General features: G+C 39.0%; 1 pseudogene; it reads left to right on the top strand.

The window, feature by feature from the left end:
• The window catches only part of LOC108705406, a 171,991-nt pseudogene extending 145,084 nt beyond the window's left edge, over positions 1-26,907 (top strand).
• Positions 26,908-27,456: the final 549 nt, after the last annotated feature.

The following is a 27,456-nucleotide window of genomic DNA, read 5'->3' as shown; positions in this document are numbered from 1 at the left end:
TTTCTCTGTAATAATAAAACAGTAGCTCGTACTTGATCCAAACGAAGATATAATTAATCCTTATTGGAGGCAAAACCAGTCTATTGGGTTTATTTAATGTTTACATGATTTTCTAGTAGACGTAAGGTATGAAGATCCAAATTACGGAAAGATCCGATATCCAGGAAACCCCAGGTTCTAAGCATTCTGGATAACAGGTTCAATACAACAATAATTCACATCCCCAAATCGAAGTAAAAAATTGTGAAAAAGGTTGCTGCAACTTTACTTATACTTGGACATATGGACTTTTTTTCTATAGCCGTTTATTTATACAATATTTCTTGAAATTATGCATTATATGAGCGTTTGGCTAAAAGTAACCTTGCATTTTGGGCTTCATTTACAGTGTTGCATTTTTGGGCACTGCACATTAGAGCCCTGCACGGAATCAATTTGTTAAACCCGAACGCGACCCGCAACCCGCAACCCGCAACCCGCATACTTACCCGGTTGGACCCGCTACGCGACCCACAAGTACCTTATCAGCAACCCGATCCGTGACCCGCTGACCATCAAGAAACAGGAAGAGCTGTCATTGAAAACCGGAAGTGACATCATTAGAAGTACGCGTGATCAGAAAAAAAGGAGTAAAACAGGAAGTGCTGTCATTGTAATCCGGAAGTGACATCATTATAAGTAGGCGTGATCAGAAAAAAAGGAGTAAAACTCGCTATTGAGAAGAACCGCGACCCGTGACCCGCAAACCTGGAGAATCGCCGACCCGCATCTATACCCGCTCCCAAAACTTATACCTGCAACCCGCCGACCCGCTGCAGGACTCTACTGCACATTACTAGAACTTTCACTGGCTCTCTTTTGTATTTAGAGAAGACAACACTTATCATTAACGGCTTCTTTTTCCCTTGTCAAAGTCATCTGGAGTTCTTGGATCTTCTGCAAAGTCATAAACCTTCTTTGTTCTTTTCCATATGTTGTCTAAATTGTAAATGTTCTTGGAACAGAAGTTCAAAAACATATTGGTAATGTCTAAGAGTAGAAAGACGCATGTACTTTTAGGAGGATCTCCCATTTGTTTAGCTGTCTGTCTTTTGGAAGTTTACAGTATATGCAACTTCTCAAGATTGTGTTCACTGTAAATGATGAATTTCCTTTTTGATACAAACTTAATATTATCTGCGAGTTCTCATTTACACTTCTCCAAAAAAAATAAATAAAAGGACTACTGCTTCCAGGGAAGGTTTTCCTTCTGTTAATAAGTGTCCAAGTCAAAAAACAGAGCAGAGATATTTGAGCTGAAAGCCAAACTGATGTTTTCATTGTGTCAAAACTTATCTCTGGCACCAAAGCTTCACACGCTCTTCTCTGTTCGATTCATTAAAACCAATTCAGTTCTCCCTTGAGTATTGTGCCGGGTTACAAAAAATATATATATAAATATATCTGTCTTTCCATCTGATGAAAATGACATTCTCCAGAAACAAGTCAGAGTGGATTCTGGCAATGATCCATTTGTAATAATTTATTGGTATTTGTTTTATAAAGGGGGAGAGGAAGGTTTGTCACGTTGGGAACTTTTTTGTTTTTACTATTCTCATTTTGTTTCTCAGTTAAAAAAAAAATTGAATATACTGGCTCATATGTGTTCCATCCATTGCATGTGAGTTTTCACAACATTTCTTCTTGATTCTTTGCCTTCAGGTTCACACAAATTTCCACTGTAGACAAGCACATACTCCTGGTACTGAAACCTCCTGTGTGACTTTTTCATATGGTGGCAACTTCCTTGCTACTCGAGGAGGTAAGTGCTGTACTGCCATTTTTTTATACTTGCCACTAAATTTCTCCTTATTTCTGCTACTGAACCCAAATATTTAATTACTGATTTTGTATGTGATTGGTGCCAAGGATGGGAGGTAATTATTTATATATCTCAAGAGAAGAGTCAAGAGTAAGTTTTTATTGTCATTTCATCCATATACTTTTTGTACAGTGAAACAAAAGAACGTTCCGCTAGGACCATGGTGCTACACAACACAACAAAGATGTACCGGACAACAGACAAAAAGTGCAAGTGCAAAATTATGCAACTCCTGCAAGACAGGACAGCACAGTGCAGGGACAGGACAAGACAGTGCACACTCAGCAGATGTAATATGTTAAGTAAATAATGCTAAACGTCAGACATGATGGGTGTATCATTGTGATATGACAGTAGCAAGAACATGATAAAGAACATGTGCAGATGTGCTCATAGAGAATTGTATCCAATGGCTATTTATTTATACAATAAGATCAGATGGAGTGTGAGAGAGATCTGTCTGGTCCCTGAGTATTCAGGAGCCTTATGGCTTGGGGGAAGAAACTGTTACATAGTCTGGTAGTGAGGGCCCTAATGCTTCGGTTCCTTTTTCCAGATGGCAGGAGTGTGACCAGTGAGTGTGAGGGGTGTGTTGGATCAGACACAATGCTGGTGGCTTTACGGATGCAGCGAGTGGTGTAAATGTCCATGATAGAAGGAAGAGAGACACCTATCATCTTCTCTGCTGTCTTCATTATCCTCTGTAGGGTCTTGCGCTCCATTACAGTGCAGTTCAACAACCACAAAATTATCCTAATCTACATTTTTTTGTTGTCTTTTTCTTAATGCTGACAGGTAACGCACTGCCCCAACCCCAATGTTCCCTATAACTACTTCTTGGCTATGTGCAGAAAAAAAAAATATTTTGTGGGCACATTTTAAACTGAGCCCTCATGTCAGCATTAATACATCACATGTAGTGTGTGTCCTCAAAATTTGTATTTGAGCGAACACATTGCCCAACCCCTAAACTCTTCTCTATTGTTTGAAATATTTTTAAACCTTGTTGTGTTAGAAAACATCAATGGATCTGATTGACAATTAATGATTTTGCCACTAAGTTCAAGCATAGTTTTCTGTCTCTATCTATATTTTCTATCTGATATACACACAAGAATAAAAGTAGTTCCTTAACAGGTGCTCAAGAATAAGTGTTCATGTCTAGGGATGGGTGAATTTTTTCGCCTTGTTTCACCGCGGAAATGACGCCCATAGACTTGTATGGCGTCTTGCGTCCAAAAAAAAAAGGCGCGCATCAAAAAAATTTGCCGCGCATCAAAACATTTTTGACGCCCATAGACTTTAATGGGCGTTGGCGACATTTCACCTGCGCAAATTTTTGCGAAACGGGTCAAATTCGCCCATCCCTATTCATGTCAATTATCCTTGGGGTATTTTTGGGAACTCCTATACTCCAATACACATTAATTGGATATCTGTATGCATCTAAAAATAGTGGCCGATGTTTCCAAGAATTATTACCCCTAGATGATACTATTGTAGAAGTAGCCCTCTTCATTTCTCTAGGCTTAAGAATATTCTTGTGAAGAATTATTGATGTGAAATCTGCAAGGTATACTTCTACTTCTAAAACACTATATCCAAAAGGAAGAATGTGAGGATCTCCAATAATAAAGAGCTACATTTTAAAAAAGTAGAAAATTTTTAAGGACATAAGACCTAACGCGTTTCGTGCCTGATAGGGCACTTACTCATAGCCAGCCTATGAGTAAGTGCCCTATCAGGCAAGAAACGCGTTAGGTCTTATGTCCTAATAAATTTTCTACTTTTTTAAAATTTAGCTCTTTATTATTGGAGATCCTCACATTCTTGCTTTTGGATATAGTGTTTTGGATTTTGCACCTTGGGACTGAGGTGAACTGTGAGTGGATCCCCCTGCTATTTACTTAACAACAATATTTTTTGGTTTATTTTTTTGAGTGGTACCATTTATATTATATTTTTCTTTGTGGCAGTAGCACACACTTTATCTTTCCTATACTTCTATTTCTCCCTGGGAAGTTTTTCTTTCTAGCTTATAATGTGTTTTGACTGTAGACTGCAGAAACAGAGCGGTAAGGTAGCGTAAATCCATGTTAGAGTAGTTATCTGGAAGCCGACCAGCTAACACAGATGTGCTCGGAGTTTAACAAAAACACACCTGCCAAATGTGTAGATTAAACCAAGGACACTATTTGACTCTTTAGGTACTCGGAGCAGTTGTAGAGCTTGACATATCCCAGACCTGTCCAACCATAAAATAATGTTGTTCGCTAATTTAGTGCAGTTGCAGAGGGCACTTTTTCTTTGGGACTTTTGCATACATGTTAAAAACATTGAGACATAACCAAATTGTGTTCATTTAGTTGCTGGAAAATTGAGTTTCTGGACTGTAGTACAGGTATAGGATCTGTTATCCGGAAACCCGTTCTCCAGAAAGCTCTGAAGGCTGTCTCACATTGACTCCATTTTACCAAATCCAAATTTTAAAAAATTATTTCCTTTTTCTCTGTAATAATAAAACAGTATCTTGTACTTGAGCCCAACGAAGATATAATTAATTCTTATTGGAAGCAAAACCAGCCTATTGGGTTTATTTAATGTTTACATGTTTTTCAAGTAGACTTGAGGTATGAAGATCCAAATTATGGGAAGATCCATTATCCGAAAAGCCCCAGGTTTCAAGCATTGTGGATACCTGTGCTTGGAATCTTTATTAATGTGCTCAAAGAACTATGATAAATGAATTTACTGAAGGTCACAATGAGCTGGTGTGGGATAAAAAACAGACATTGTCAAGAGTTTATTTCTAAGGGTTATACCTAGTCTGTAGATATATAATAGGAAATCAAGATGAGTTAGTAGAGAAAATGTATACTTTCCCATTTCTGCTCTGAAGTCTCCTCCATGTGTGCTCACACAGTCCAACACTGCGCCTGTCAGTGCACTTACAACCAGGAGCAGATGGGAGCGGATTCACTTGGATCTGCTTTTTCTCTGCCTGTGTTTTTACTCAGTCAGAGAAACACCATTGGCTTTACCTTGACCAACTAACCTCAGCCTGGGTTTTCACATGTGCACTTCTTGTGTTTTGCTGTGTTTGTGTTCAGCTTGAATCAGTGCAAAAGCATGGCAATGTGACACCATGCAGGAGCCAGTTAATTTACAGAGAAGAGACATGCCAGTCTGGGGTAAAAGTTTAGCATTTCCAGTCACCTAGGGCTGACTAACAAATTGGCACCTTAGGGTTTTCTTCTTTTATTAGGAATGAGGATGACCGGTGAAACGTATAATATTGTTCTAGTTCTTATAGACTGTAAACTAACATATCACTTTTGTTTTGTAAATGATGTGCCTAATATATTGTGGGTCTGTGGCAGTGAACAGTCCTGAACCATTGCCTAGCCAAGTGTTTTGCCCAAAATAGCTAGACCCAGGGGCATAACCAGAGGAAGCAGACCCTGTGGCTGCAGGGGGGGCCAGGAAGTATTGGGGCCCATAATACATATACAGTTTCAATAAATATTGGTTAAAATGTCAACCTCTAAACATTTTGGGGGCCTGAAAAATAATTTGCTGTGGGCCCCAGTAATATCTAGTTACACCACTGGCTAGACCATAGGAATATAGTGAAAAGTCTCTAGTAGGCAATAGTTTGTTTGTAGTGATGGGCGAATTTGCGCCGTTTAGCCTCGCCGAAAAATTCCGTTTACGGAAATATCCGTTATCTGGAAAACCCCAGGCCCTGAGCATTCTGGATAACAGGTCCCATACCTGTACTTGATCCCAACTAAGATATAATTAATCCTTATTGGAAGCAAAACCAGCCTATTGGGTTTATTTAATGTTTACATGATTTTCTAGTAGACTCAAAACTAAATTACGGAAATATCCGTTACCTGGAACACCCCAGGCCCTGAGCATTCTGGATAACAGGTCCCATACCTGTACAAGAAAATGGCCTCTTTACTTTTAGCTTATTAACAGTAAAGAAAGAGAAAGCATTTCTCCATTAAGACTCAATTATTTATAACTCCAACTTTCTTTGTAATTGCCTTTTACATTTAATTTTTTTATCATATGTATATCTTTGTTATATGGATTATATTTATATTAGTGGTCATGGGGACTTTAGAGTGAACAAATGTTATTTTAAATTCTGTTTTCTTTTTCTATTTAATTTGATTTAGACAATTACTAAGAATGTTAGATTATTAATTGTTTGGAGCACAATCTTACAACTGTACCCATCTTTTACCTGCTGTTCTCAACTATTTAGTGATGTTTGTATAATAATATTGTAGTTGAATTCACTCCAATTAAAAACTATTGAAACAGAAAGATTTCACTTTCTACAGGACAGATTGCTGCTTCAGCCCAGATGATAAACTCTTGATAACTGGGACCTCCGTAAAGAGAGACGGCAGTGTTGGAAAGTTACTGTTCTTTGACGTAGCAACATTTCAGAAGATCTATGAAATCCAGGTCACAGAAGCGGTGGGTAAAATGTTTTTTGCTTCATTGGGGTGAGACTCATTGCACTGGAAGATAATTATGACACGAACATTAAAAACTACTCTAAAAGATAAGACTTTGAGAGTGGAAATTTACAGGAACTGGAGAGACATAACTATGTTATACAGGGTAGTTATTAGTTAAAATAGCAGCACCCTTTGCACTTTAAGGGGCAAATTCACTAAGATGCGAAGTTGCACCAGGCGCAACTTCGCCGCACTTCGCCAGGCGTAGTTTCGCCAGGGCTCCGCAAATTCACTAAAATCCGAAGTTGCGCACAGGGGTAGCGTAAGGTTGCGAAGTTGCGCTAGCGTTGATTAGCTATATAAAGCGAAGTTACGCTAGCGAAGGCTAATTTGCATACGGCACAAAATTCAAATTTCAATGGAGGAATACGTATCTGCACTACAAATGCCTAGAAAACCTTCAAATCAGCAAATAAAGATTTTATTTTGCCCTACACATGTGCCCACTGTCTAGGTAAGTTGCCATGAGTCAGGAAATGTAGGGGGGAGGAAGGGGAGCCCCAAAAATTTTCGATCTTTTTCAGCCTATCACCCATCATGTAGAAAACACGCCAGCGTTTTTTGGGACTTAGAAAAAAAATTGACTTTTTTTTAAACAATCCCTATCTACTCTATTGCGCTTCGCCTGGTCTGAGGTGGCGAAGGAAGTCTAGCGTAAAAGGTAGCGTTCAGTACACTGCGCAAGTTAGTGAATTTGCGTAGTTTCGTCGCCAGCGAAAATTCGCCTGGCGTAAGGTTGCGAAGTAACACTAGCGAAACTACGCCAGCGTTCGTTAGTGAATTTGCGCAGTAGCGAAAATGCCAAACGCTAGCGAATTAACGCTAGCGTTCGGTGCTTCGCGGCTTAGTGAATTTGCCCCATAGTGCTTGTAATGCTACTGGTTTGATATCCATGGTGCCTCGATGCGCAACATTTAAACATCTGCATTTCACTTATGCAGTGGGTTGCATACACACAGGGCCCGATTTATGCTATCATGGTATAGTTTTACCAAGTAGTAACAATGCCTGCAAATAAAAAAATCTCAATCGTGTTGAATTTTTGGCAGAATTATTCAGACACACCTGCCATAATTGCATGTCCCAATTTGGAACACTTAGAAAAATTCACTGGCACACGTGGCAGATGCAAGCAGGGCCAAGCCCTTGCGATTTATAAGTGAAAAACAGTAACGTTTCGGGGTAACACACCTTTAAGGGGTGTTACCCCGAAACTTTACTGTATTTCACTTATAAATCACAAGGGCTTGGCCCTGCTTGCATCTGCCACGTGTGCCAGTGAATTTTTCTACCCGTTGGATTGAAAGGTTGCTGATCCCTGCATCATTCTGCACTGGCCTTCTATTATTTTGTAGGCCAGGGTGTGCAGGTTTGGATACATTTTGTTGGCCCATTTGGAACAATCACTGATGAGTTCCAAACTATTCCTGGAAGCAACATCGGGCATTGCATGCACACATAAGCCTAACATCATTATGCTTAATGCCAAGTGAAAGCCAAAGAGATATGAAGGCCACAATTGGAGGAGCAGTTGAAACAATCTTTATAGTGCTTCATCAGGCTTTCTACTGATTGATTTAGTCTGGGCTTGGCAGACCCCACGTAAAAGCTAACTACCTGAATGTCAGCTGGAAAATTTGGTGGGCAGAAATGTTTAATCCCAAATACAAATGATAGCATAGAACATCCACCCTTGTAAAGAACTCACTAGTATGAAACAGTGGCCCATGTGCTCCAGCCCGGACCCTCAGCTCAAGGAAGAGATAAACCGTAGGAAAAAGCAGGTGTTGGGCACTCTAGTAATCCACAGGAAAGCCAGACAAAGTTTAAAAAAACTAAAAATCTTTTTATAATTATATAATTATGATTATATAAATTTTATAATTATCTCAAAGACGTACTCAACGCGTTTCTTGTCCATCTTGTCCAATCATAGGCTTAATGTGTCTAATAACACTAGTATCTAAAAGAGCAGGCACCAATAGAAAAAAAGAAAACTCTAATCCTAAAAGGAACTAACACGTCCTGTACTATTAGTCAAGATAAAAGAACACATAAATTGCTGAAAATGCAACTACCAAGGTCTAAAAATGCAATATATGTATAAATATTCAGAAAACGATTCAAAAGGTATAACAGAAACATACAAAAAACACGTAGGGAGAAAGTTATCCCATATATATATGTGTAAATTCAAACACGTAAGTAAACATTCGTGAATGTGGTGATATTTGATGTGTATGAAAACTACATAAGAATTCATAAAATTCAACAGATAAACAGTAACTTAAAGGATATGAGGTAAGTTGAACAAAAATCGTCATTTCATACGAGCAGAAATGTTTGACTGGGACCGATTTTCATGGGTTGGGCTGCAGCCCTTGGTTCAAGTGGAATCATTGAACACCTTAAGGATGGACAGGGTTAGGCAGTGTTATCTTTTTATCTACAAAGCTGAACATTATATATTTATTCAAAAATACACATATTTAGTTCTCCCCTTTAGGGTCCTGCAAGCACGTTAATGCATCTGGGAGGTTATCTCCCATACTCTTAGTGGGACATTCACTAAGACTCGTTGTTGCGGCAGCGTGCGCTTCGCCGTGCTTCACCGCGCTTCTCCGCACTTCGCCAGGCGTATTTTCGCCAGCGCTACACAAATTCACTAAAATCCGAAGTTGCGCTCAGGGGAAGCGTAAGGTTGCAAAGTTGCCAAGTTGCGCTAGCGTTAATTCGCCAAGCAAAGCAAAGTTACGCTAGCGATGCTTAATTTGCATATGGCGCCAAATTGAAGTTACAATGGAGGTATATGAGGCATCACTACACAAGCCTGGGAAACCTCCAAAACATCAAATAAAATGTATTTTTTGCACGACACATGTGCCCACTGTATAGTTAAGGTGCCATGAGTTAGGAAATGTAGGGGGGAAGGAGGGTAGCTCCAAAAAATTTTCGATCTTTTTCAGCCTATCATCCATAAAAAATGAAAAAAAACGCCAGGTTTCCCAGGCTTGTGCAGTGATGCTTCATATACCTCCATTGTAACTTCAATTTGGCGCCGTATGCAAATTAAGCATCGCTAGCGTAACTTTGCTTTGCTTGGCGAATTAACGCTAGCGCAACTTCGCAACTTTGCAACCTTACGCTTCCCCTGACCGCAACTTCGGATTTTAGTGAATTTGCGTAGCGCTGGCGAAAATACGCCTGGCGTCTATGGGACTTAGAAAAATGTTTAACTTTTTTTGAAGCAATCCCTATCTACTCTATTGCACTTTGCCTGGTCTGAGGTGGCCAAGGAAGTCTGGCGTAAAAGGTAGCATTCAAAATAATTTGCACGTTAGTGAATTTGCGTAGTTACGTCCATTGCGCAAATTCGCCAGGCGTAAGGGTGCGAAGTAACACTAGAGAATTTCCGCCAGCGTCCGTTAGTCAATCGGCAAATTAACGTATTCACGCTAGCATTGGGCGCTTCGTCATTTAGTGAATTTGCCCCTTATAGTTTATCCGGATCATATTATGTTTGTGTGTTTATGTAAAATATGCATCTCTCTATTGTACAAGGCATATCAACATTATTTGGTATATTGGGTGGGATGGGATATTGCTAAATATTTTGGCTTTATTTCATCCATTTACTTTTGTTAGTAAATGAGAGCCAACAAGTTAACAATATTAGAATATGAGATGATAAGTTGACTTGCCCGGGACACGTTGAATTTACACAGGAGTCTTCACCCAGAATCAAATCTAGGTGTTTGGTGACTGAACCACAGATCAATATCTGGGGAGTCGTTTCAGTCATAGTACAGACGTTCTGGGAAGATTACAAGGAATGTTAAACTATGACTTCTAACATTTAGGCATATGTTGTTATGGTATTAAACAAACGCCTCTGTCCAGACCAGTGATCCCCAACTAGTGTCTCTTGAGTAACATGTTGCACTCTGACCCCTTGGATGTTGTTTTCAGTGGCCTCAAAGCAGATGCTACTTTTTGAATTCTTGGCTTGAAGACAAACTTTAATTGAATAAAAACCATGTGTACTGCCAAACAGAGCCTCCTGTTGGCCACAAGCTCACATGGAGGCTTCCAAAAAGCCAGACACAGCTCATATTTGGCACCCCAGGAAGTTTTGGTATACTTATGTTGCTCTCTGACTTTTCTATTTTTGAATGTGGCTCACACATAAAAAAAGTTGGGGAAACCTGGTCTAGACAGATAGGCAGAAGTAAGTCTATGGGTCTTTACTCACTTGTTTTTGTTTTCCTGTGCATCCTATATAAATGTAAAACTTTTTAAAACTACAAAGCTTAATAATGCTTGTAATGTGGAGGGCAAGCTGCTGTGTAACCATGGGGGCAGCCATTCAAGCACAGGATACACAGTAGATAACAGATAAGTACTACTATAGTTTATATAAACAAGCTGCTGTGTAGCCATGGGGGCAGCCATTCAAGCACAGGATACACAGTAGATAACAGTGTGTAAACATTTTTTTTTGTCTTTCAACATATATATTTTTTGCAAATAGATAACCTTCAGTTTGTTGGGATCCATAGTTCCCAGCATTCTAATGCAGAAAATCTGAAATTAATTTCTTCTCTTATATATATTAAAAAAATCTTATTATGGCAGCCAAAATAAACAAATCTTTTATCGACATATGAATGTTTATCATGGGAGATTGATCTAAATACCATGTTGGAGACACATACCCAAATGTTGGCACATGTGTGCACACCTTAAAAGATATGTCCTGCAGTTCCATTGGTCTTTCAGAACAGAAGATTGGATCTGCTGCATCTTCCGTCGCCTGGATGAGACATAGCTAGATCCAGAAGTGAGAAGAGACACAATTTCTTCTATTTTAGTTAATATCTGATTGTTGGGACCAAAACCCAAATTGAAAAAAAAGACTAGTGCAGTTTGACTGCCTATAAGAGAAGCCAAATCATTCCATGTCTAGCCACAGTGGGATATCTGATGTTGTCAGTAAAGGAGTTTCCATTGATATGATTCATTTAAATCCCAGTAATTGAAGTCTGTAGTCAGTGAGGCCTATTTTAGCCTTTTTTGGAGACATTTATTAGCCCAGTCAATTCCAGTGGCAGTAAGTTTCTGATGGGTTTACATATAGAGCTAACGTAACTCTAATAATGAAATATTAAATAAAACAGAAAATGAAGAGTATTTTCGAATTGTCTTATTAAAGTTTAATTTTAACCTGAGCTTAAGGTTTTTTTTTTGCGATCTCCTGTATTTCATCTCTGATATTCTTCTAGGCACATAGTGTATTATACCTTGTCATCTAGTCATGTTCAAAAAGCTGAGCTTTTCAACGTGTATTCCATATTTAGCTACTTCTCTGAGACACGTCTGCTATTTCCTTTCACTTCCTCTTGCTGAAATACAATCCTCTTTTTGGCTGTGGCCAGCTGCCAGACAAGGAGGAATGCACATGCGAATAAGCAGAAGGTGCGTGTTGGATTTTCCTCCTTTGATGATTTGCCACTTGTTAGCCGACTCCGAATTTCCTGCCAACTGAGGTTGAGCCATTTTTGATGCCTCGTCTCTGTCATTCAAGCTTGGACTCCAACCTCTGCTCTTGGGATGAGATACAAGTAGCGAAAAGAAAACCACTTTCTATTAAAATTTTTCTAAGATTTAATTGCGCTGTTTTTTGCATAATTCTGTGATAAACATGATTACGGAATTTCATATAGCTGGAAGACTGTTGATACCACTCTTATAACACGCCAACATAGTAATCTCTTGAAGTCACTTGGGCACCTAGTGTACAGACATGCAATCGTATCGAGGCGCTCTTTCACATACCTCTCTGAGAGTATATTTCCCAGCAGCTATGTGGGTAATAACCCTCAGCAATTCTGACTCCATGCGCTGCTCTATTTTAGGACAGTCTGTTATTTTGGAAATATTTTGTAATCTTACCATCCAGTAATGATGTTTTTTGAATGAATCATAGAGTCTCTTTGAATATATTATTCAAAGTGAATTGAATATTTCGTTGGATTTAAATCCTTCGAATTGTTTGATTCGAAGAATTTAATCATTCGATCAAAGGAATAATCCTTCAATCGTTCGATCGAACTATTTGCGCTAAAATCCTTCGACTTCGAGACTCGTAGTCGAAGGATTTTAATTCCCAGTCGAATATCGAGGGTTAATTAACCATCGATATTCGACCCTTGGTGAATCGGCCCCTAATAGATTTTGATCCATCCTCTACAGTGAAAAGATTTTCAGACTGGCTGCAATGGGTGTTTCTGTCTTTCTTATCAAAAGAACTAAGGACTTTTTTGCAGGGTCTTGTTAACCACTTCTCAAATTTCAGAGTCATAGCAAAAAAGCTTATAGAAGGCCTTTCTTTAATTCTTTTCTTGACTAAAGATGTCCATGCAAGCTAGGTGGTAAACCAAATCAGGCTGATCTGCTTGTATGGCCAACCAATATCTCACAGAGACCCAACTAGATTTTTGTTGGGCAGAATCAGGGCCAGAACTAGGGGTAGGCAGAAGAGGCAGCTGCCTAGAGCGGAATGAGAGGGGGGCGCTGGGCAGCTACCTCTAAAACTGTCTTCTGCCTACCCCTAGTCAGGTTCACACTCCCATTCCTTCCCTCTGTCGCTCTACCCTCCCTCCTGTCACATGCCCCTCCACTCCGTGACGTTCTCCTCCTCTCCGTTGCTCTCTCCATCGTCGGGTTGCCATGGGCGCCCAGCCGGGCCTGGCCCAGCCTTGGGTAGAATGTAATTTTGGCCCCATGCTCAGGCCTATAAGCTGCTAAGCTTAGTTACCCATTCCAAAATCTTTGCAATATAACAAATAAAATGTTATCAATGTAAATATAGAATAATTCACAGTTTGAGTTTACTATAGTAGGACAATAGATCCCATAATAGCTAGAACAGTGATCCTCAACCAGTGGCTCTTGAACAACATGTTGCTCACCAACCCCTTGGATGTTGCTCCCAGTGGGCTAAAAGCAGGTGCTTATTTTTGAGTTCCAGACTTGGAGGCAAATTATGGTTGAATTAAACCTGTGTCCTGCAAAACAGAGCCTCCTGTAGGCTGCTGCCAGTCCACATAGGGGCTACCAGATGGCCAATCACAGCAGTTATTTGGCACCCACCCCCAGGAACATTTTTCATGCTTGAGTTGCTCTCCAACTCTTTTTACATTAGAATGTGGCTCACTGGTAGGGTTGCCACCTGGCCGGTAAATTACCGGCTTAGCCGGTAAAATGGGTATGGAGGCCAGTGCTGGTATTAAGATAATACCGGCAATAACATTGGCCAGTAATTTTTTGTGGGGAGAAATGACACTTACGTTTAAGCTGCTCCCTCCTCCCTCCCTGCTCCAAATTCCCCTGCTCTGCGGGCTGTGCTATGCGGGCTGTGCTACGGCGTAATGATGAGAAGTTTGTGGGCGGCGTCAGCGTGACTGGGGGCTTTAATAGCTAGTCACAGGGTGTGTGGCTTTGGGTGGGATTGGGGGTGGGGCTTTGGGCGGGGCTAAGGCAGTATTATTTTATAGAAAAGGTGGCAACCTTACTCACTGGTGAAAAAAAAAGCTTGGGGACCCCACACAGCTTTGCAGGGATTTATGAAATTGGAGCAAGGTGCAGAGAACAAAAATCATGTGAAAGTGCCTTGTTTTTTGCACATTGCCCAAATTACATAATTATTTTTATTAAAAAAACAATTACTAGTAAATGACTAATTTTCCTAAACAGTTTTATTTTTCTTCCCTAAAGTTGTTTATTTATTTCTGAGTTCCTCAACCCAGTTTTTTTTTCTGTCACTGACAGATTTCACCTGATCTAATTGTAAGGAAAAAAATGATAGGCTGTGGAAGCACAAAATGAACCATTTATATTTTAGAAATGTACATCATTTATGAAATTTGTTTGTGAAAAAGTTTTATAAAGCATTCCTAACAGTTTAGTGGGAGTTTCCCTTTAAATATTATTATTTCCCTTCTAATTTTATTATACTAATAAATTGCTATTCCAATGGACTTTACTATTCTGTTAAGGTGTCTCTGAATGTGTGAGATTTTGTGTTTTCACTTAAAGAATGTAAATTATTGGTTACTTAGAACTTGTTCTTTTTATAATTTGATATGAAACAGAATGTTAATATGAGCAGGGCCCATATGCTTCTATTTAATATCCCTTGGAGAGTTGAACAAAAAAAAACCCTGTGTCTCTGGTCTACGGCTTCACCTTGAAAATAGGAATTCAGGCTGAACATGAATATTTTGTTTGTTCCGCGTGGGTTCATTTAATGGCTTTGGTTGATTGAAATGAATTATTTTAGGTTGCTTCTCTAGAGTGTCATTGTTGATATACTCCATGCGGTTTTATTTTGTTTTCTCCTAGAGTTAAAGTTTGAAAAGTTTGGGATTTATGATTATGAGCTCAGGAACAATAACCATAAAATAACATTTGTTTTTTTTTTGTTTGTGTGTGTTTGGATGGGTTTATATAACTGGACCACTAGTCCTTTGGAAGTTATGAATGCAAATTTCTAATGAGCCAATTTATAAGATGAAAGTATTTTGGTGGTGTTTTAAACTAACATAATAAAGCTATTGTACCTCTCTGGAGCCCACAGGACCTTTCTTTCTCTAGCATCTACATTTGTATCTCATCCGTATCTCATAGGTGAAGTTGTATTAGAATATCTTGGCTCAGTAATTTCATCAATAATGCCAACAATATCTAGGACTGCATATACCTTTCCATCTCAATTATTAACCTAAATGACATTCAATCTGGGCTTTCAGGTATATCTAGGGGAGCAAAGGTGCATTCTCCCCAGATCTCACAATAACTGGCCTTTAACCTGAGCCCCCCATCTTCCACAACTGTTCAAGCATCTCAAGGACACCAGCCCCCAAGTTTATGAGTTTTTGCCTCTCTTTGCCTCTTATCTTCTGTTTCTTTTCCACATCTTACTTATGAGTGGTGGTCATAATGTTATCGTCATGTGTCGAAGTGTGGAGTAGTTTAGGGGACCCTACTCATCGTCAGGAGGACAGCAGGAGAAAATGTTTATTTTGAGGCAGGAATACTTCTTGTTATTATTTTCTCTTATTTTATTTATATTAGAGCTGATGTGCCAAATCCATAATTTGGATAACCAGACCTCAAGTCTACTAAATAATCATTTAAACATGAAATAAATCCAGTAGCATTGTCTTGCCATCAATATGGATATCTTTGTTGGAATCAAGTACAAAGTATTGTTTTATTACTACAGAGAAAAAGGAAATCATTTTTGAAAAACTAAATTTTTTGTTTAAAATGGAGTCAGTGGGAGACGGCCTTCCCTTATTTCGGAGCTGGCTGCATAACCGTTTCCAGATAAGAGGTCCCATACCTGTATATAAAATACAGCATTTCTAGCCATATTCATTTTAAGTCTTCAGTATTAATTTAAAAAGGGCATGTAAAGTCTAAAATAGAATAAGGCTAGAAATGCTGTATTTTGTATACTAAATATACACACAAACTTACTGCGCCACAAGCCTAATCAAACAAATCATTTATGCTTTCAAAGTTGGCCACAGGGAGTCGCCATCTTGTAACTTTGTTATACATCTTTGCAAGACTAAGACTGTGCACATGCTCAGTGTGGTCTGGGCTGCTTAGGGATCGTCATATACAAAGCTGCTTAAGTTCTGCATGGCTGGGAAGTAAGGCGGGGGCTCCCCCTGCTGTTCATAAGTATGATTGTTTCCCTGCTCAGCAGTTAGGGACCATCTGACAATTCCTATCCACAGCAGTAAATGAAGGGAGAATTTCACTGCATACAGTCAGGTTTCTTATATAAATGGTACACATTTTTTAATTAAAGTATATTGGAGATAGGTTTCTTTTTCATTAAAGAAAGTAAAAATGGGATTTTATTTTTTGCCTTTACACGCCCTTTAATAACTGGGTAACAGAGACTATCTGACATAACTGGAAATAATTCCAACAAAACGAGAAACCTGTTATAGCTGTAAAATGACAAGTGCCGCTCGGTAACACAGGCTAATAACATGAACTTTCCAAAGTTCACTCATTCCTATGGGGCAGTGTAAGGCAGCAAGGTGCACATACAGTTTGACAAATGACAGTCATATTTCCCTGCAACTGAACTGCAAAGTATTCCAAGTGAATGGAGTCTATGTGTGATAATAAAGTATAGCACATGTTGCATGTTTGACCTACAGTTCAAAACAAGTTATGGGTGACAGGTGATTTAATTATTGCCCGAAGCCAAAGGAATTTCTTTTCACTGCAAACAAGCTTTGAATTAGTAAAACAATACATTTCTATTTTGCAATGACTTTGATTGCAGCTCTTGTCTGGGAAGATGGATGTGGCCAAAGGGTCATTAATATTGAAAGAATTTTTTTTAGTTCAAAACAAGTTTTGAAACTTGATTTGTTTTAGGGGTCTTTAGAGAGAATTACAAAGGAGAGAACTCATTTTTCTAGGGGTATAACAGTTGTTAATTTAACATGGTGTTAATTTAAATCTGGATAGGGAAACTGATATTTTTAAGTTAAGAATTTCACTCATATATATTTTCTTATTTTTTTTTTACACCTCCATATACTTCCAAGATTTCTATAGACACGAGAAACTTTTAGTTAGCCTGGGCAGCCCAAACTTATGACATAATTGTGAAAATAAACTCTGAATTACAGAAAGGCTGTCGCCATTTAATCCAAATAATCCAAATTTTTAAAAATGATTTCCTTTTTCTCTGTAATAAAACATTATATATATATCATTTTATATCCTTTTAATATATAACATGCCTTAGGGAAACAGTAGTATTTCAGCATTGACATAACGTTTATTGGATTAACAGAAAATATGCAATATGCATCATAACAAAATGAGACAGGTGCATAAATTTGGGCACCCCAACAGAGATATTACATCAATACTTAGTTGAGCTCCTTTTGCAAAAGTCACAGCCTCTAGACGCCTCCTATAGCCTTTGATGAGTGTCTGGATTCTGGATGTGGCTTTTTTTGATCATTCGTCCATACAAAATCTCTCCAGTTCAGTTAAATTTGATGGTTGCCGAATATGGACAGTCTGCTTCAAATCATCCCATAGATTTTCCATGATATTCAAGTCGGGGGACTGTGACGGCCATTCCAGAATATTGTACTTCTCCCTCTGCATAAATGTCTTTGTAGATTTCCAAGTGGGTTTAGGGTCATTGTCTTGTTGGAATATCCAACCCCTGTGTAACTTCAACTTTGTGACTGATGCTTGAACATTATCCTGAAGAATTTCTTAATATTGAGTTGAATTCATCCGACCCTCGACTTTAACAAGAGCCCAAGTCCCTGAACTAGTCACACAGCCCCACAGCATGATGGGACCTCCACCAAATGTGACAGTAGGTAGCAGGTGTTTTTCTTGGAATGCGGTGTTCTTCTTCCGCCATGCAAAGTGCTTTTTGTTATGACCAAATAACTCTTTGTCTCATCAATCCAAAGCACTTTGTTCCAAAATGACTGCGGCTTGTCTAAATGAGCTTTTGCATACAACAAGCGACTCTGTTTGTGGCAGAAAGGGCTTCTTTCTCATCCCCCTGCCATACAGATGTTCTTTGTGCAAATTGTGCTGAATTGTAGAACGATGTACAGATACACCATCTGCAGCAAGATGTTCTTGCTAATTACTCTAGAACACTTTGGCCTGCTGACCTCTTAACTGCCGCATTTAGAGCAAGTATGGCTTCTGATGTAGTACAAAATCACAGTGTGCCCCCAAAAATCATGGAAGTAAGTGTCAGGAACTCTTACCCTGGTGGTCTAGTGGTGCCGCGTGGACGCCCGCCGCTCCTATTGCCGGCTTCCTCCCTAAAGCGTGCCGCGCGCATTCTCGCTATTTAAAGGCGCAGGCGTGCTGACGTATAACGTCAGCGCGCAATGGCGCCAAATTCAAAAATATGATTCCTGGTGCCTTTAGCTGTTGCTATTCTGATTCTGTGTGTGATTCTGACTACCTGTTGTGACCCCTGCCTGTTCCTGACGATTCTGACCTCTGTATCCTGATCCATTGCCTGAATTTCGACTACCTCTTCTGCTGTATCCCTCTGATCGATCTCCCAGTTTTGACCCTTGCCTGCCTGACCTCGCTTTGAACGCTGCCTGCCCAGACCCGGCCTGAATTGTTTACACTGACTTTCTGCCTGCCTCGACCGGCCTGATCTGACTACTCTATTGCCTCACGCCTTGTACTACGACCTTCTGTCCAAAGACTTTGCTTTACAGTCGTGCCCCTCTGCCTATCCAGAACCCTCATCTTGCACCTCTCGTTTAAGTCCAGGTAGCATCCAAGTAAGCCGAGGGCTCCTCCCGAGGCCCAAAGGCGGTCACACTACTGGTGAAGCATGAGCCGAGACCAGGGTGCCTGGTGTTTGTTCTGGTGTTGGGTGCTGACCGTTACAGTAAGAAGCTGCTGTACAGTGCTGACGGGTATTGCTCAAATAAAAGAAGATCGGCTTATAAAAATTAAAGACCAACATTACAAATGTTCAAATAAAGGGAATATTCTGGCTGTGTTGCATGCTATTATCTGATCGCACTTGAGGTTTAATGGTTTGACAATGTTACTGGCACATGGTGAGCCTGATAAGTTCTAAGATAAACTGTCAGAGCAAACTTTCTCTAATCACCCAGTCACAACCTTACTTTTCCGCTGTCAGAATGTCTTCAGCTAGCGAAATATCTTCTCAACTGACAGTTCTCCCGTCTGCTGGCCTTGGCTGGTCGAGTGCAGCAGATCAGAAGTAAAACGTCAGGGAACAGCACGGCCACTCAGGGAGAAATCAAACTTGGCACATCCAGAAAGAAGAACGTTTTTTTTCTTTTTCTCTTCCACCCAAAATTACTTTTTAGTCAGTTCACACCGTCACATTTTTTGGGCTGTGTGTCTCTGATCCATAACTGAGACTGACAGATGTTCGAGGAGACTTGCGTCTTTTTAGGTTTTCAGATTGATGAATAGGTTTCAGAGAAGTTACAGGCTTTTCAAGCTGTTTTTAGTTTGCATAATACAATTTAAATACGTAGGTCACATTAAAATTAGATTTTCCATTGTTATGGTATTTTAGAACATGCTTGCTTCCTGCAGAGGGATTCATAATGTTATATAACGGCCTGGAGGCACCTTAACGGTTCCAAAGCAAGGGAGCCTCATAGGAGCATTCCTTCAGCACAGTAATTATCTTATATATTATAATATATTTATATGCTATCATCACATTCTAGGTATTTTTTGTGGCGGGGGGTAATACATTAATTAATAATATTTATTTATAAATGTATTTATAAATTAATAATAAATAAATTACATTTAACCTGGCTGCAGGATTACCAATATGAAAATAATATGATTTTTGGTTGGTGTAATTTGATTTCTATGTGCCATGGTTATTAGTCGGTTCATCGATAACCTGGTTTAAAAATTACAATACAAATTCCAGCAGCACTCCGGTAAAGTTAAAGAAATTTATTTGTGCAAATGAAGCAACGTTTCGGGCATAACCAGCCCTTTATCAAGCTTCCCGACGCTACAAAAAGCGGTGAGATTGATTGTGTAGCACTACACTCTATGCTTGTGTACTGGTTTAAAAATTAGGGATGCACCGAATCCACTATTTGGGATTCGGCCCAATCCTTCGTGAAAGGTTTGGCCGAATACTGCACAGAATGTGAATCCTAATTTGCATATATGCAAATTAGGGGCAGGAAAAGAAAAAGTGGGAACATTTTTTTTAACTTCATTGTTTTATGGTAAAAAATCATGATAACCCTTCCTGCCCCTAATTTACATATGCAAATAGGGATTGGTATTGGTTCGGCTAGGCACATGGATTCGGCCAATCCTGCTGAAAAAGGCTGGATCTCGAACCGAATCCTGGATTCGGTGCATCCCTATTAAAAATTTCTTCTGCACCTTATCAGCCAGTCAGAGAGCTGCAGCTCCTCTTCACTTTCACAATGTTCCAAACAATATAAAAGATATATATATATATATATATATATATATATATATATATATATATATATATATATATGTATGTATATATATATATATATATATATATATATATATATATATATATATATATATATATATATATGGTTATAATTTTATTAATGCAGTATATAGTCTGCTTAATTACATACTTACACAAGTATACAAGGGCTCTGCCTTATACACTCTGCACAGTTGCCTCAAATCTCATCAGGACACTACCTACATGTAGCAACAAAGAGAAGGTTTAACTTGTCACACCCACCTCCAAGTCATGTCAATATACAGGGAGAATCACAAGACAAGTTTAATTGTTTCAACCCCCCAAAAAAGAAAAAAATTGGGGAAATGGAGAGTTTTTCCATGATAGACGAGAGACCTATATGTTTACTCCTCCTCTACTCTACTACCTTAGAGAGGAATTTATGAACTATGCAGTTATCATCATTAAAAATAAAACAATAAAAGCAAAAGGCACATGACCACAATGCCAATTGTGATATTCCCTATTTTATTACCTTAAGGGGATCTAAGCAAAACCAAAGCGATCTTGAGCAGTCTAAAACTAAGGACCTACATATTAACAGTAAGTGCCAATATCAGCTGTTTTCCTGCTAAAATGATTATTCTGAATACTAGTTGAGCTTCATGCTTATAAAATGATCAAGATGAATTATAAAGATTTTGCGTACCACTAAATCCTGGCAGAGAGGGGCAAAATAACTACACTGTGCAGATTTGAAAGCTGCCTGATGCGTTTCGCTCACACACAGCGAGCTTTATGAAAGCAAAGCCGTTGCCCTGTAATAAACATAAATCATATTTGACATTCCCCATGTGACCATTTCTGAATTACTTTTCTTTAATATTATTATTTGGTATTATTTTATACTTCTCTATTAAGAAAGAGAAGTATATAAATTGGCAAAACAAAATCAAGTGAAATTGCAACTATTGCAATATTTCATGGTGCAAAAGTGTTTACACAATTCAGTACTAAGGCTGCCTGCATCTGAGCTGGCTAACAGAGCTTTCTTATGGGAGATATTGGCTTTATTTCACTTGGGAGGGTATCACTAGTAAGCACATTCTGCTCAAGATAAAAATTCAATTAACCTCATATCGCTAGTGGGGGGAAGAACCGTTCAATTCCTGAGACAGAAGGGCGGTTAACCTCTTCTCCTGTCCTATGTAATACATTTATGTTGTAGACAACAAATTTTCCCCACCTTTGGCAAAACGTCTTTATTGTGTTTCTCCATCAATGAGCGTTGTGCTGACAGTCCATTGTCTCACGTGGTCTGTGCCCACCGCTGCTTGGTGATTTGTTTGAATTTAGCTCAAGTACCGTGGCTTTGAGAAACATTTCCTTGACAGTAGCAAGTGCCTCTCTATATTAATGTAAGCTAAACAGACACACAACCTAATATTAAGAGTAGTAACCAACACAAACAGGCTAAGCTTAGATCGGGAGTTTGGATACACTAATCTCTGCAAAGAGATGTTTCATTTTTTATTCCAGGAAGCATTCTAGAAAGCTTTAAGGTACCAATTTCTTCAAAATATTTCTCAGTTTATTCATCTTACATTTTCTTTTTATGTGGGTGGTCAAATCAGGAAAGATCTTATTTGGCAGCTAGGCTGAACGGAGCAACCAGTAAGCCTAGGATAATGTTCACTATAATGAACCAAAAAGCATTTTATAAAGCGTTTGAAGAGGGGCCCAACGTGCAGGTTATGTTAACTAAAATTTTAGGGTGAATCCTCTTATTTAGTTTCTTGGATATCCTGCAAACCATAAGAAAGTGACTTGGTTCCTAAATTCCAGGAACATTGTTGCGAACAAATTGGAGGAGCTTGCTTGAAATGCAAGAAATACAGTGGCCAAAAATGGCATCTTTATGGAGATACTTCTTTCTGTATGCATTCATTTCTTGCTTTCATTGCAGAGTGTTGTTCGATGCCTATGGCACCCAAAGCTGAACCAGATCATGGTGGGCACTGGCAATGGATTGGCTAAAGTATATTACGATCCCAACAGGAGCCAGAGGTATGTTGTAGTCATGTTTGTGTGTGTGGATTAGTACTATAGGTTGGTTTTACATATATCATCCCTTAATTAAATAAATAATACTAATATTATGACTCTCTAGAATTTCAGATATTGGCATCATCTCCTGGGTTTATGTTCGAGCAGGAGAACCTCTATTTGGCTTACCAAACATTTTTGGAATTGGAGGAAAGACTGCTGTTCTCTATTTAATGTTCTTTCTTTGCAGATTGGTGATCACTGCTTTGTTTTGAATGTACTATTAATATTGGTGCCCCTTGATCTTAGATATACTTTAGAAATCCTTTTGCATCTTGTCTCGTGTTTATGGATACCAAACACCGCATCCTAGTGCCATTGTCCTTAGTATTAACCTTTCTACCGTGTACAGTTTCAAGCAAAGTTGAAGTATCTGGAGTTCTTATCCTTTTGGTGGATATTAGAATTAAAATGTCATTTTAATGAATTATCATTTATTTCTAAATTCATATCAGGAGCTTACAATTTAAGATCCTCGTCTCACGGACAGAAAAAGTTGGATCCTTTGCTCCAAAGGAGGGTATTGTGAGGAGGAAAGCAGGCAGAGCATTATACATTTGTTATTTAACCCCTTAGGTTTATAAAGGTTACAGAGCCTGCAGGAGGGCATTAGTAATTACCAAGGGTTTAAAGTACATGTTTCCTATGTTGTACAATGAATATTAACCATTGTGCCCCTCTCTGCCATTTCTTTCCCAGGGGAGCCAAGTTATGTGTTGTTAAAACGCAGCGAAAGGCACGGCAAGCAGAAACTCTGACCCAGGATTACATTATTACACCTATGTAAATACCCAGCAAGTCTATATCACTTTTAAAATGCATTTGTTTGAATCCTGAATATGAACTCCACAAATACGTTACGTTTTTTGCCTGTTTTTTAACTCAAAGCACAAAGAAGACATTCATCCCAGCCCCAAGAGGCAGGACCATATCAAAAGAAGGCTTCCCTTTCCATCCTACAGATTTTTCATCTGCCCATAGCTGCCAACTATAATGACTGATAAATTATATTGAACTAGATCAAACAGTCTTTAAGTAGGCAAATATAGCATGTTTACTACCACCCCAGAACCACAGTTCTGTCTGCAAGTGTGGGGCAGATCATATCAAACTGTAGGCAATTATTGCTCCCCACAAACTGCCCACACAAACGGATAATCAGCCTTAAGCTCAACATACTCTATAAGATCTGATTATGCTGGTCTGAGCCCTGATCCACATGCCACATCAAATCAGGATGATCTGACTTTTTGGCCACCGGGCAATCAACTGTATAAAAATGGTACCTAGGTTGATACAGTGGAAGAGGACTACTAAGTGGTAGAATGTTCTTGTTGGCAGTTTTTATTTGCACACGTTTGCCCACCATGCCAGGAAACCAACAGCATTGCAGGTATTACCGTATATACTCGAGTATAAGCCGAGTTTTTCAGCCCCCAAAATATGCTGAAAAACTCTACCGCGGCTTATACTCGGGTCAAGCGCAAAAACGGTCACCAGCGTCTAAGAATAGTCGCCGGCGCCCAAGAATAGTCGCCGACGCCCAAGAATAGTCGCCGGCGTCCAAAAATAGTCGCCGGCATCCAAGAATAGTCTCCAAGAATATTCGCCGGCGTCCAAGAATGGTCGCCGGCATCCAAAAACGAGACGCCGGCTCCTCCAATGGGAGCAGAAATCCTCAATTTTTTGATTGAAACTTACCAGAAGCTGCTGAATTTCTTACCCTAGGCTTATACTCGAGTCAATAAGCTTTCCCAGTTTTTCGAGGTAAAATTAGGTACCTCGGCTTATACTCGGGACGGCTTATACTCGAGTATATACGGTACTTAGGTTGCCTGACCCTACATCAAATCTAATAATCTCTATCTCCCATCAGCCTGATTTTTCATGAAGGATCTTTCCTGACCTTGTTTAATGCATGTAAGATAGATAACTCTTTGAACCCCAGCAAACTGGAATGATCTGAGGCTTTCCTCGGCAAGTATTTAATTGCAGCAGTATACGGTAGCAGAACAAATAAAGCCAAATAGCCAATGCCAGGTAAATTGTCATTATAGATTTATGAGAAGCAAAATAACATGAATAACTTGAGGGTGTTTCCGCTTGCAGACATTAAACAAAACGGAGGCTGCAAACCATTGTCTGATTTTTTTCTAGTTTTTGCCTGAAGTACTATCTATTCAGTATAAGAACTGAGACCGCAATGAAGACTTCTACTTAGAGAAAATGCATGATACATTGAAAAAATACCCTCTAAACTACATCATAGCAGACATGCCTCCCTCCCCCTAAATAATATTATTTATGGTTGTGTTAGTAGATGCCTTCCCCGTCTTTGGAGGGGAAATATGCATTTTGTAGAGCTGCACCAGCTGATTAGAATGAGAGGTCTACCATTTCTGGGTGGTGCTCAAAGCTTATCCCATTTCAATTTGCTTTATTAAAAGGAACCATGTGTTGCTGATAATGCACAAAGTCAACAAGGATATTAAAGAAACATAATCCACAAGGCCTCCCTTGCTCAGACCATTTAGTGAGCCTAGCAGATGTGAAAATGTTCTAGCTGGCAGCAAAAAGGCCCATTAAATGATAATTTAATAATATTAAGAACCTCCTGATGATCATATTTTCCTTTACTTGCTGGAAGTAACTATAGCTCAGCCGCCTAAAGCCAGAAGTAAGGAGTGCCACCGTTATATCATGGTTCAGATTTCCTCCACAAAATGCAGAATCAGCCTTCTTTTCCCTTTATCCTATCGCTCAGTTCAGAAGAACTTTCATAAAATGTTCCTTGGCATTTATACGAATGGCACGCCTGTGTTTTTCCATTCTAAAATTAATTTTGGGGATTGGAAGCACTTAATATTTTGTCAAGCAGTTTAAAAGGGCAGCAAGACTGGAAACTAGTGTTGAACGTTCCGATGAACAGTAGCAGAGGCCACTTTTTTTGTCTGTCCTGACTTTTCCCATGGGCTATTGGGTATTTTGATGTTATATTTTGAATGAGGAAAAAATATAGCAGTTAAAATGGCTAAAATATATGTGTACAGGTATGGGATCTGTTATCTAGAAACCCTTTATCCAGAAAGCTTCGAATTACAGGAAGGCCACCTCCCATTATAATCAAATAACTCGCATTTTTAAAAAGGATTTCCTTTTTCTTTGGAATAATGAAACAGTACCTTGTACTTGTTCCCAACTGAAATACAATAATTCATCTTTATTGAAGGCAAAACAAACCTTTTTGGTTTATTCAGTATTTTAATTATTTTTAAGTAGCCTTAAGTTATGGAGAGATTACGGAAGATCTCTTATCTGAAAAACCCCAGGTTCCAAATATTCTGGATAACAGGTCTTATACATGTACATACTTTTTTTTTAGAAGCCCATTGGTGATACAGAAGGCTTGTCCAATACACCCAGTGGAATAACCCAGTCCATGAAGGAACAGTTCAGTATACATTACATTTTTGGCTAACTAACTATATTAGAAACACTATTTATTTTGCACAGCCTATCTATTTACCCAGTTTTTATTTTTACACTAAACTTTTTCTTTAATGGGTTACCTTTTTTCTCTCCAGACAAGCTGCAAATGTCTTTGTCGATGAAAACCTTTCTGCAGAATGTGTGGTTGAGAATTCAGCCAGCCTAGTAAAATGGGTTCAAACTAAGTTACACCAGAGCTGTTGCAGTTATTATCACAGGTTTACCATCACAGTAATCCATTGCAGTATTTGGCGCTTCCATCAGGATTTGGGTGATCTTTGTAATTTCTTTTTGGAAGCCTAGAGAGTAGAAATGCTACTTCTCTGGTCAGATCTGCAGGAATTAGCTTTTGTAACAGTAAGTCATGCTTGGCTTAGTTCTCCATGCTCCTAATGATATATCTGGGAATAATTTTTCCTAGTAAAGGATTCACTTCAAATATTTTAAATAAGGTGATGGTTTCCAGTTATAATAACTCGGCCTCTTTGTTGTCTCCAATAGCTCATGCTCTTCCAATGTTCAGAGAACCTCGCCAGAGGAGTACGAGGAAGCAGCTGGAGAAGGATCGACTGGACCCCATGAAATCTCATAACCCTGAGCCACCAGTCGCTGGGCAAGGTAATGTATCTGCCAGGCACAGTTTATATATATGTGTGTGTGTGTGTGTCTACTTATTTAATTGATAGATTAAAAACTTTATTAATCCCGAAGGAAATTGTTATGCTAGAGTTTACTCGTTTAACATACAAACGCACAAAACACACCTATTATAAATAATTACATTATAATACATTACACATTATAAATAACTAAAACAAACACAATTACCTGCTTGAAAGAGAAGAATTAAAAACAGCAATAGCTGCAGGTAAAAAAAAGATCTCTCATAATGATCAGTAACCCTCTGGACAAAATCAATCGATTACTAAAGGAGCTACGATATGACTCCAAACTTTCATGTAAAGGATGAGAATCATTTCCAAAAAAACTCATCATTTTAGACAACATCTTCTTCTCTAAAACCATCTCTAAGATCTCTAATCTCATACCTAAAATAGAACCTGCCCTCCTAATCAATGTATTAAGTCTGTTTACATCAGCTACCTTCTGTAGCTGTAAGAACTGCACTGTGTAGTTCAAATGTGCGAGGGCCGACCATTCAGCTTGATATTCAGCCTGGCACCGATTTCCGTTCCGGGGTAGCTAACTAGCAATTTAGGCCCTAAATGAGTACTAAAAAGTAGCAACCCTGGGTGTGCCAAACGAGGGCATGGACAAATAGTATTCAGTGCTGTGTAAAAATCTTTGTAGCCCCTTACATTTGTCAAAGACCCCATTGTTGCTTTGTTACAATTGCATTTTAACCCCACTGGAACAATAGAAGCCCTGCTTTT

Source organism: Xenopus laevis, chromosome 1S (genome assembly GCF_017654675.1).
Source record: "Xenopus laevis strain J_2021 chromosome 1S, Xenopus_laevis_v10.1, whole genome shotgun sequence".
NCBI lineage: Eukaryota > Metazoa > Chordata > Amphibia > Anura > Pipidae > Xenopus > Xenopus laevis.
The sequence above is the reverse complement of the archived record's forward strand: the minus strand, read 5'-3'. Positions and strand labels throughout refer to the sequence as shown.